General features: G+C 41.9%; 1 long non-coding RNA gene across 1 annotated transcript; it reads right to left on the minus strand.

Moving 5' to 3' along the window:
* Positions 1-3791: 3791 nt before the first annotated feature.
* On the minus strand, positions 3792-10041 carry LOC144288717 (uncharacterized). Its single transcript, XR_013356696.1, has 3 exons — positions 9288-10041; positions 6659-9050; positions 3792-6452 (listed from the first exon to the last, which is right to left on the minus strand). It is a non-coding gene; the product is annotated as an uncharacterized LOC144288717 (long non-coding RNA).
* Between the last annotated feature and the right edge of the window lie 2070 nt (positions 10042-12111).

A 12111-nucleotide genomic window follows, 5' to 3' on the forward strand; every position in this document is an offset into this window, starting at 1 on the left:
CGGACATTATACATGTTCCTCTCTCTCTCTCTTTTTTAAAGATTTTATTTACTTATGAGAGACACACAGAGAGGTAGAGACACAGGCTCCATGCAGGGAGACCAACGTGGGACTCGATCCTGCGTCTCCAGGATCATGACCCGGGGCTGAAGGCGGCGCTAAACCGCTGAGCCACCCGGGCTGCCCTCCTCTAACTCTCTACTTATAAGATTACTGGTGTGGGTTTTGTTTTTGTTTTTACATTTTATCTTTTTTTTCCCCCTGAAGATAATGTCAGAAACACGTTAACAAGCACTAACATTATTAATAATGACATCTTTTCATAGGGTATTTGTTTTACTGGGGCCTCAAATTCACACACTCCAGCGTGTATTAGAAAAGAAATACACATAATATTGTGAGCATGTGCATGACTATCAAAATGCAGCTGTAGAATTTACTCTTAAATATTCCTGTGCCTAAATAACTGCTTCTATTAGGTAACCTACAGTGTGACTTAAAAATCTGTGGATGAAAAGTATTCTCAGTTAATATTTTATAAACAAGGATGAAAGAACATGGAAAAAATATTAACACTTTTATTTGCACCTTGTATCCTGCGGTCCTAGGATTCTGTTTCTTATAAAGGATACAAATGCCCTTGAATAAAGGATATTAACGATGATAGTCATAATGCTAGCTTGGATTAGAAAGTAATCGTAAGGGACGCCTGGATGGCTCAGTAGTTGAGCACCTGCCTTTGGCTCAGGGTGTGATCCCAGTTCCTGTGATCGAGTCCCACCTCGGGCTCTCCACAGGGAGCCTGCTTCTCCCTCTGCCTATGTCTCTGCCTCTCTCTGTGTGTCTCTCAGGAATAAATAAATAAAATATTTTTTTTAAATAAAATATTTTTTTAAAAAAAGGTAATCCTAAATAGAAACTGACACTTTATTTGCTTAATGTATAGTTTTCTCTTCTTTTGCTTACTATAATTTTGAACAATTCAAGTATTACTGCATAACATCCGAGGAAATAACACCCTCTGTTGCAGGACTCAAGGGTTTCCTTTCTGGGACTTTAGGTAAATGGAGAGATAGCTGCTGGGGTTTTTTGTTTTGTTTACCCCCCCCAGACAATCAGCTGTCCTTATTCTGGGTCCTGTCTTATAGCCAAGAGTGTGCTGCTGTCGGCACGAGAATGTCTCGTAAGATAGTCCCACTCTGAAATCTGAAACAGCCACACTCATCATTGACGTTTGACCTCTCTTCTACTCTCCCATTCCTACTTACCCCATTAATATTAATAACTTGAACTATCCTCTGCCCCGTTAAGTCTTCCAAGGTTGGTGGGGGGACACCTGCTGGCCTTTTGCTTTGGTCTTCTTTGTCCTCCACATCCAGTCACCAGCCCATCTGAGTTCAACTCAGATCATCATTCCCTCTGCCCACAGCCTCCATTGTAATGCAACCACCTGCATACAGTGTTCCCACCATGGAACTTTCCTCCAACTCCAGACTCAGTCTGCCCCTCATGATGGCACAGATGACACAGTTTATGCCTGTGGTCCAGCTATCATAGTGCCCATGTCCTCACGATGATAGACACACAGCTCAGAGCTGTTGCCTGTGTATCCTCTCCCACGGACTAAACCGTGCTGAGGGGAAGAACAGTGGCAGGGACTGTGGCAGACACCTTGTATACACTAGTGATGCTCAACCAGGGGTGATTTGCCCCCTAGGGGAGAACTGGCAATATTTGGAGATACTTTTGGTTGTCTAAACTGGAGGGATGATACCGGTACAATGTGGGGAAACAGGCCCTACCATAAAGAATGGTGAGGTTTTTTTTTTTTTTTAAGATTTTATTTATTTATTCGTGAGAGACACACAGAGAGAGAGGCAGAGACACAGGCAGAGGGAGAAGTGGGCTCCATGCAGGGAGCCCAAACGTGGGACTTGATCCTGGGTCTCCAGGATCAGGCCCCTGCCCGAAGGTGGTGCTAAACTGCTGAGCCACCAGGGCTTGCCCAAGGGTGAGGTTTAAAAAAAAAAAGAATAGTAGATTCAAATGGCAGTAGTGCCAAGGTTGAGAAACCCTCATAGATGGTCTCGTTTAGTCCTCACAAAAGCCCTAGAAGATTATTATGATCTTCCTTTTCTACATAAGGAGTCTCTTCTTTTCCTCAGCTCTCTTTTCCAGGAACTGAATCTGAGAAGAGTTATTTGTCCCAGTTCCACCTTGTGGTGGAATGAGTTTGTACTCCAGTCTCTCAGCTTAGAAAATCTAGGGCCTTTTTTCTACCCTCTCCTGTGGGGAACAGGTCTCCACTGACTGCCAATCCAAAACCACCAGGGCAGGACTGGGAGGGCTCAGGCCAATGTTTTTTTGTTTTTAATAATTTTAAATTTATTTATTCATGAGAGACACGCAGAGAGGGGCAGAGACAGAGGCAGAGGGAGAAGCAGGCTCCCTGGGTGAGCCCGATGCAGGATCATAACCTGAGCCAAAGGCAGACGCTCAACCACTGGGCCACCCAGGTGCCCCAGGCCAGTGTTGTTAGGTCATACATGAAATTAGTGGTGGTCTGGGACCAGTAAAATATAATAATTATCAAAATAATAGAAGACAAAACAGATCAGAAAACATGTAGAATTACTACTTTGTGAAACTTTAGTTTCAGATGTATGCTGGGGGTTATGGCTACTACTGTACCTTCATGTAAAATTTCTTTTTTAAAAAAGATTTTATTTATTCATTTGAGGCAGAGAGATACAGAGAGCGTGAGCAGGGGGAGAGGCAGAGGGAGAGACAGACTTCCTGCTGAGCTGGGGTGGGGGGCAGGGGCGATCCCAGGACCCGGAGATCCTGACTAGAGCCAAAGGCAGATGCTTAACCATCTGAGCCATCCAGGCACCCCCTAACGTAAAATTTCTTAGTAAGATTTGCCATGACAATGTTGGACAAACCTGCTCTATATAGTTGCTGAGTTGAAGTGTAATCTATTAAGAAACCCTTAGTCATGAGCCCCAAGGATGATCATGTATATGTGTGTGTGTGTGTGTGTGTGTGTGTGTATGATTTTCTATATCCTGAGGTCAATTTAGTTCAAGCCATGGAAGCTAGGAAGGAAAAGGTGTAGTTGAGTTATGTACTGGAGCCAGTCCTAGATCTCATTCATTCACCACCTATCTCTCAAGCATGTGCTTCTTGGGCCTGTTCTAGGCAGTAAAGGGTTAGTGGGAAACAGAACAGTTAAGCTCAAATGGAGCTCATATTCTGGTGGGGGGTGGGGGGTCAACAGTCAGATAGGGTGACAGAGTGGAAAGTCCCTGCCTGTGAGAGACTGTGGCCCCTTTCAGGGCTGCTGTCTTCACGAGCCCTTCCTCCCACAGCAGTCCAGCCAGCCGGCCCATTCACAGGCTGCCCTGGGTTTTTAAGGGTTCCAATTCATATCTCCCTTCAGAATCAATGCAGTGATCAACCTCGACACACACAGAACTCAGAAACAGGAAAAAATAAAGAAAAGGGCTGGGGGTGAGACAGAGAGATCAAGTAATATAATCCCCAAAACTTTCTATTTACTAGAGTTTTTAAAATACTGTTAAGATGCTTCAGAACTGCCATTAGATGTTAAGTCATAGACCTTTTAGCCCTCTAGTTAAAAATATTATACATTTGGGATGCCTGGGTGGCTCAGTGGTTGAGCATCTGCCTTCAGCCCAGGGCGTGATCCTGGAGACCTGGGATCAAGTCCCACATCGAGCTCCCTGCGTGGAGCCTGCTTTTCCCTCTGTCTGTGTCTCTGCCTCTCTCTCTCTCTCTGTCTCTCATGAATAAATAAATTTAAAAAAACTTAAAAAAATATTATACATTCAAACCGTTTGTCCTTTATCCTGTGAAGTTTTTTTTTATTTTGGTTTGGTTTGGTTTTGGGTGCTTGAATTTCTTTATAGCTTTTTGGGCATCCATCTCACATTGATAGATGATGACTCCTCCTGAACAACGGATTCTGTATGTAGGAATAAATGCACTATGAATTATTGATATGGAGTCAATAAATAATCAGAGCGGAGCTTCCTTTGTTGCTATGATACAGTAACACTGTGATATACATGTACTGTTACATTAGAGATATTTTTTGCAATTTTACGAGATGTCATACATACATGAACTGCATCTGTCTAGGGCTGAATGTGTCTGTTTTGTGAAGTGAGTTGAATTTTTAACCAATGGCTGGTGAAGACACTGCCAAGCATGAACCTCTAAAGTTAGGTGCAAATGGTCTTTAGGCTCTGGGAGCACATGGCTGTGTGTGGTGCTCGAACAGGTAACTGGCTCCGATTTTATTCTTATCTTTGGCGAATGGTTAATCAGAACCATTTGGCTGTGGGCTAGGAATAGAGGCTCCAAAAGAGAGCAAGAGACAGTTCCTGCCCCCTCGGGGCTTGTCAGAAGAAGACAGGAAAACTAGCACTTAACTAGCAATTACAATACTGTGAGAGGTAAGGGTGTGATGGGGTAGAGACAGGAAGCTCAGGATGTCTAACTCAGAAATGTATTTTTAGGGGGAAAATGTAAATTATAGACAAAGGATAATTGAAGGCAAAAAGAAGTAGTTAAGAAGTGGGGGAGGTTAAGTTAAAGTAGGGAGAGACCATGGAAAGGCAGGGCATGTACAGCCGCTTTGCCAGACTTCAGGGGGGTTTTATTTAGCATCTCTAGCATCTTCTTCGCTACAGATCAGAGTCCTGGGACAATCACACAGTGATTTATTTTCTTCTAAAATTTAGTTAACCACTGTAGTACAAGGTCCTTTCAATGAGCACGAAATGTAAGGACTTTCAAAAAAATTCCTAACAAAGTCTAAGGACTTTTATGGCTTACAAGTCTTCCAACTAGAGTATTTGTTGCTGTATAGGAACAAGTTGGTAATAATAGTTAACGTGGCATTCTAGGAGAAATTATTCTTGAAATTCACCAGCCTGTTTTAGTAATTTATTGCAGGGTTTATTTTCTTTGGGTTATCTTAAATATTGCTCTGCATTTTGATTTTGGGATTTGTTTTCTGGAGGGCATGGAGAAAATAGTGAAAAATCAACCCATGACAAATAGTGAAAAATGGGTTATTTTTTTTTAAAAGGGGTTATTTTTAAATTTCCTTCTTTTTTAAAATATGTTATTTATTTATTTATGAGAGACAGAAGAGAGAGAGAGAGAGAGAAAGAGAGAGGCAGAGACACAGGCAGAGGAAGAAGCAGGCTCCATGCAGGGAGTCCAATGTGGGACTCGATCTCAGGACCCCAGGATCACGCCCTGGGCTGAAGGCAAGGGCTAAACCGCTGAGCCACCCAGGGATCCCCCCTATTTTTAAATTTTCTGTTGGAAACCTAGAAAGTCTCCTAAAGTCTAAGAATTGTTTGGAAGGTGCATTTCATCCTGATTTCTCTTGAGGGGCACTTCGTTTTCTAGTCTGTAGGAAATCACTGGAGCCCCAGGAGAGTCAGAACAATCTAAAAGAGGCCTCAAAAGACAACCTGGGAATCATAGTATTGACTTCCAGAGTGAGTGGTCAAGGATGTGGCTGTGAATGGAAAACAAAATTGAGTCCTCCTGCCAGCAGTGTACATCGTATCTGGGTTCTCTGTGGTCTAAGCCCCTGGGCAGCAGACATTTCTTCATCTCCCCAAGAGTTGACTAGGAAATATGCCTGTAAGAATTTCTCTCACCCCCAGCTCAGCTTTGTGAAGCCGAGGGCTCTCCAAGACTCCAGTGTTTACTTAATTCAGGTCACTGTGTGCCAAACACTTTCATTATCATTCTGTTAACCCCGTGAGATGGATAGTACCATGACTGTTTTATACATGTGACATCATGCAAGTGTGATGAGGGGAACACAGAGAGGTAAGAGTAGAAGAGAACATTTCAAAGAGGTGACAGGAAATGATGACATGATCAAATTGAAGAATTTCCGAAGAAGAAAAATAAGAGGCATGAGTTTCTTTCTTTTTTCTTTTCTTTTTTTTTTTTTAAAGATTGATTGATTGATTCACGAGAGACACAGAGAGAGGGTCAGAGGGAGAGGCAGGCTCCCTTCAGGGAGCCTGATGCAGGACTCGATCCCGGGTCCTGGGGATCACTCCCTCAGCTGAAGGCAGATCCTCAACTACTAAGCCACCCAGGCATCCCATGATTTTCTTCTTAAAGTAGTTTTTCAGCTAGGAGCCTTCTCATGCCTCAGCCTTTTCTTTTTCTTAAAAACAGTTTTATTAAGATATAATTTACACACCATTCAATAAAATTTTCAATTTTAATGTGGCATATTCTTTCTTTGGGCTGGGTGAACAGAGGGTCATAAGAGAGGGGCATATGTTTTCTTCAATCCTTTACTTTCAGGCCAACTGAGTGTTCTCACCAGCATCCGTCTTAAAATGGAAATGCCATCAGGAAGAGGTATCTATCTGTCTAAAACAGACCTGGGGGGATCCCTGGGTGGCGCAGCGGTTTGGCGCCTGCCTTTGGCCCAGGGCGTGATCCTGGAGACCCAGGATCGAATCCCACGTCAGGCTCCCGGTGCATGGAGCCTGCTTCTCCCTCTGCCTGTGTCTCTGCCTCTCTCTCTCTCTCTGTGTGACTATCATAAATAAATAAGAATTAAAAAATAAAATAAAATAAAACAGACCTGGGTCCAACATCTAGGACAGTACCTAGCAAGAACAGAGCAAATGGCCAACGCACATTCATAATAATTGTACCATTTTTAATTTGAGCCTGTTTATTAAAAGGAATGGGGTTAATTTCCATCCTGGATTTAGTTCATCCCTGAAAATGAACATGTGTTCACAATCTCTGGGTTCTTCGCACTGCTCCTTCTTCCTTCCACTCATTTCAGGTTGAAATAGCAAAACAGGACCATTCTAGTCCACTTTTCTTGGAGAGAGAGAGAGAGAGAGAGTGTGTGTGTGTGTGTATACACACTGAATGGGGAACACACAATTGCCCCTGAAGACAAACATGCTTTTAGTTAGACAAATGAGAATGGAAGGAGAAATTATAAACAATTTAGAAAACAATGATAAGCAAAAGGGGGGCTATTGTAAACTGTATGCAGTAAAGTAGGCTTCATGTTTGTGGGGGGAAAGTGTACTGATACATGTTATTAATTCAGGCACTTGACTCCCCAAATCCCAACATTTACATTTAAAAACATGTAATTTTGCTCCTCTAGCCTTGATATATGATCCATATACTGAACTTGCTCTATTTTAGGGGTTTGATCTTCTTTAGGCAGATCCTTTTGGAGTTTTTGAGTGGAAAAACTATTCTTTCAAGCCCAAATTTAAAACCAGGGCCTTCCCTCATCCATTGCCCTTTTCTAGGTGCTAGGAACACACTAGTGAAAAATACAAATAATTGCTCCAAAGACCCCTACGTTCTAGAGGAGGGAGAAAACAAAGGTTGAGTCCCTTTCTGCCCTCATTTGCATAACAAGCACCTGCATAGAGCCAAGTATCCTATTTATTTATGATAAAATAAGAGTGCAGTGTAATTTAAGAACCTTCTGCGATTAGTATATGTAATGTCGGGTGCTGGAAACTTGCTGAGCCTGACTTTCGGGGGAGAACAAGTGGGATTTCAGGGTAAAGCGGTTTCCCCTTGTGTTGCCACATTAAATCTGCACAAAAGCTACAGCATTCCCACTGCAAAATGTCCAAGCTTTTATCCCTTTCAGCACATAAGGTAAGTTTCTATTACTATACTCAGGAAATTTTCCTCGTGCAGAGGTATCAAATATTTATGAGAGCCAAAGAGACCTGAGGAATGTGAAAGTATAACAGGAACCTCATTGTGACACTATGCTAGAAATGAATTCACTTTAAAGGGAGTCCATCTTGGGATCTATCCAAAGGTTTCAGTTCCTGAACTACCAACAGGCCTTATTAAGTGGTGGCATGGATCCTGAATGTAATACGGATCTTCTTTGGTTTACTAATCTCTCAAATTCCCCAACGCCCGTTCTCATCTAGACTTTCCTCCTGGATATCTGCCCCTTTTTTCCCCTAAAGCTCCTCATCAAAATGGCTTAGAGCTTTGAGACACCACAAGTGGCTTTGGAGCTCTAAAAATATCAGCTTATTATACCAGAAAAGCCACTTCAGAATATTAAATTAGGGTGTTGTCAGGACCCAATAAATGCATCAGGGGGGAATAGGTAGGAGTTGGTAGATGGCACTGAGCTTGAGCCTTCAGTTAGACACTGAAATACAATAGGGAAAAAGGTTGCTGTGAAAGGTCACTTTATTAGTTTCAGTGTCCTTATTTTTCTCCTTTAAGAAGCTTATATGCAGAACTTGTAAATAAGGATAGAAGGCTTCATTTTTAAAAAGTGAAAATTCTCTATGCATTCATGGAGCTATAAGAGCAGCTTTAAATATCAATGTTCTTGTTCTGCTCTCCTAAGTCAATTTTTTCCCAACACTCAAATTTAAGGAAAAGGGCAGATTTCAATCTTCATTTGAAAAAAAGGGAAGAGTTGCTAAGTTCTACTATGTTTCAGGACATTGAAAACCATTCACATTAGAAGTTTTCTAAAAAGAAGGTGCTTTCAAATCGGCTGAAATTCTTTGCATTAGTTATATATTTTGTTTATAATAAAGCATACACCTTTTTCTGGAAAGCACTCTTCTGGCAATTGATCCAACTATAGTTCTCCACACATCTGGTTACAGTTGGTTGTTCCAGAGAGGGCATCTGACCCAAGCCAGGTCACTCAGATACTGTAAAGGACTCTTGGACAGCAGAGAGAGAAAACCTCAATTTCGTCTTAGAGACAGGTTTGGGGATTTGGGTGCTGTTATCACTTCTTTTTTGATTTGTGGAGATTGGTTCCAGAGAAGAGAGCCTACAATCAGAGATGGCCCATCTTGGGATTGTGCCAGTCCAGGGTCCCAGACACCCTGAGGCTTACAGGGGAGACTGGCAATGATTTAATTTATCCTAATTAAGTGCTAGACATTCAGCTCCAGGTATTTTTCATTTCTCATTTAATCTTGAAAATCCCAGGAGAGGGATCCCTGGGTGGTGCAGCGGTTTGACGCCTGCCTTTGGCCCAGGGCGCGATCCGGGAGACCCTGGATCGAATCCCATGTCGGGCTCCCGGTGCATGGAGCCTGATTCATGCTTCTGCCTGTGTCTCTGCCTCTCTCTCTCTCTCTCTCTCTCTCTCTCTCTCTCTGTGTAACTATCATAAATAAATAAAAAAAAAATTAAAAAAAAAAAAAAAAAAAAAGAAAATCCCAGGAGATAAATACCATTATTCCGTCCTCCCAGCTTTATAGAAAATTCTGAGCCATCGGGAGGTTAAGTAATTGTAACAGCTGAGCTGGGATTCAAACCCATGGAGTCACACTCCAGAGCCAGTGCTCTGAACCACTATTAAGTCTCTAAGCCAGTGAGCAATTTCGCTTATCAAAGCAAGTTTGAGTTGGGTATCTTGCACTTTCAGCCAAATTATGTAATTTGCATTGTAGGTATACTAAGTAATACACTAATCAAAGCAGTCAAAAGGAATGTCTCAATCTAAGTATCAAAGCCACTTTATCTTCATCAAACTTGTTTCCCTTCCCTTTTTCACCAAATGACATTTTCATCCGTACAAGATGAAATGAAATCTTGGGAGTCATTCTGGATCCTTTTTCCCAACCTCCACATCACCTTTTAGATCCCAAACCTCTTTCTTGTGCAAACACATATTGGGCAGTTGCAATGGACAAAACCTGATCTTCAAACCAGTCCCCTTCTCTTTTTCCCACAGCTAATGCCCTAGTTCATACAAATGGCCTTAACTTTCTTTGACCTTTTTGTACCCTAGTATCTACACTGAAACACACTAGTGTTTTACCTAGTGACCCCATCTGTAAAATGGGGTCAATCATACCTATCCCACATAGGGAATTTGAAGATGAAGTATGAAAAACACCACAGTGGGCAGCCCGGGTGGCTCAGCGGTTTAGTGCACCCTTCAGCCCAGGGTGTGATCCTTGAGACCTGGGATCAAGTCCCACGTCGGGCTCCCTGCATGGAGCCTGCTTCTCCCTCTGGCTGTGTCTCTGTATCTCATGAATAAAAATCTTAAAAAAAAAAAAAAAAAAAAGAAAAACACCACAGTATTCAATTGTTAGTATTTCTTTTAGAACTAAAAAAACTCTTATATGTGCTCATGGATTTTCATTGCTTTTATAGCAAAAACATGAACTGTAATGAAAAAAGGTTTTAAATGAATACGATTTATTTTTTTACCTCTCCAGGTGACCTATATGATTGCCTGCAGACATTTTGCAACATAACAAATTCTTAGCTCACACACACAAAACCTCACCCCCCAAAACCAAGCCTTCAATTCCCCCTCCTTGATTATTCTCTATTAGCAGATATATTAGGGACTGCCATGTATTTGAAAAGTATCACACACTATACTACATTCAGAATCAACTTTAAGAAAAATATGTTTATTTATTCATGAGAAAGAGAGAGAGAGAGAGAGAGAGAGAGGAAGAGGCAGAGACACAGGTAGAGGGAGAAGCAGGCTCCATGCAGGGAGCCCGACATGGGACTCGATCCTGGGACTCCAGGATCACACCCTGAGCTGAAGGCGGTGCTAAACCGCTGAGCCACTGGGGTTGCCTAAGAATCAACTTCTTTGTAACAAACCAACTACTAGAGCTTTGCTAAAATCTCTTTGGTGAATATTCAAAGGTATAAATTCATTTATTCATCAGAGAACATATGAGAGTTGATGTAGCTTATGGGTTATATACAAATACACATATTATTCCCCTTCCACTGTGTATTATTCTTTGGCTTGATACCCAATTTTCATAAAGCATAAAAATAATGCATAAGACTCAAATATAATTTAAGACAGCTTATTCGGCCTCATCCATTAAAACACACACATACAAATTTTAAAGTAAAAGTAGGAACTTCTCTTCCTATCCTTTTAGGGAACGTAGCCAACATATGAGCCTAACTATAAGCTCATTTGTGGGGTGTTTAAGACAAAACAAACCTGAGTTGTTGACAGAAAAGGAAAGTATAATCAAGCTCAAACTCATGATTTCCTTACATTTCTTTCCAACACGTATCTTCATTGCTTATTTAACATTCAAACTTGAAAGAGGAAGATTGTATATTTAAATCTTAACAGTTACCTTAAAGGACTACTTTCCCTTACTGATTTTTTTTTTTTTTTTAGATCTTATTTATTCATTAGACACAGAGAGAGAGAGAGAGAGAGGGGGAGAAGCAGGCTCCACGCAGGGAGCCTAACGTGGGACTCGATCTCGGGTCCCCAGGATCAGACCCTGGGCCAAAGGCAGGCACCAAACTGCTGAGCCATCCAGGCTGCCCTCTTACTGATTTTCATAGGTTCCACTACTAGCCACATTGTTTACTACATTAATACGTGAGCAGAATCAAGTATCATGTCCTGTTAGGATTACCAAAACCCAGATTTCTGGCTCACGAACAAGGGAATCAAAACAAAAATTCATTTTCCAACAAAAAAGCAAAGCATGGGGAAAGGGAATAGTAGAGGGATCACAATATTAAAACTTCAGGTTTTAAAAGTTGCTTATTGGGGCAGCCCCAGTGACTTAGCGGTTTGGCGCCCCCTTCAGCCCCGGGCCTGATCCTGGAGACCCGGGGATCGAGTCCCACATCGGGCTCCCTGCATGGTGTCTGCTTCTCCCTCTGCCTGTGTCTCTGCCTCTCTCTCTCTAGCTGTGTCTCTATGAATAAATAAAATCTTTAAAAAATAATTTAAAAAGTTGCTTATTGGTAATGGTAATAAATTCAGGTCAGTGTCCCCTTCTGTTCTCAATGGTATTAAACTCAGGGGTCTTGCCACACTAAAACTTATCCAGGTATCTCAAAGATTCCAGGCCCTTTAGGAGGAAAAAAACAAAAACAAAAACAAAACACCAAACTTGTTTTATTTATTTAAAGGTTTTTAGACAGCACAAGCAGGGAGACCTGCAGGCCAGAGAGGGAGAAGCAGACTCCTTACTGAGCAGGGAACCCGACATGGGACTCTATCCCAGGACCCTGGGATCATAACCTGAGCCAAAAGCAGAT

The sequence above is a fragment of the Canis aureus genome, chromosome 18 (assembly GCF_053574225.1).
Source record: "Canis aureus isolate CA01 chromosome 18, VMU_Caureus_v.1.0, whole genome shotgun sequence".
Taxonomy (NCBI): domain Eukaryota; kingdom Metazoa; phylum Chordata; class Mammalia; order Carnivora; family Canidae; genus Canis; species Canis aureus.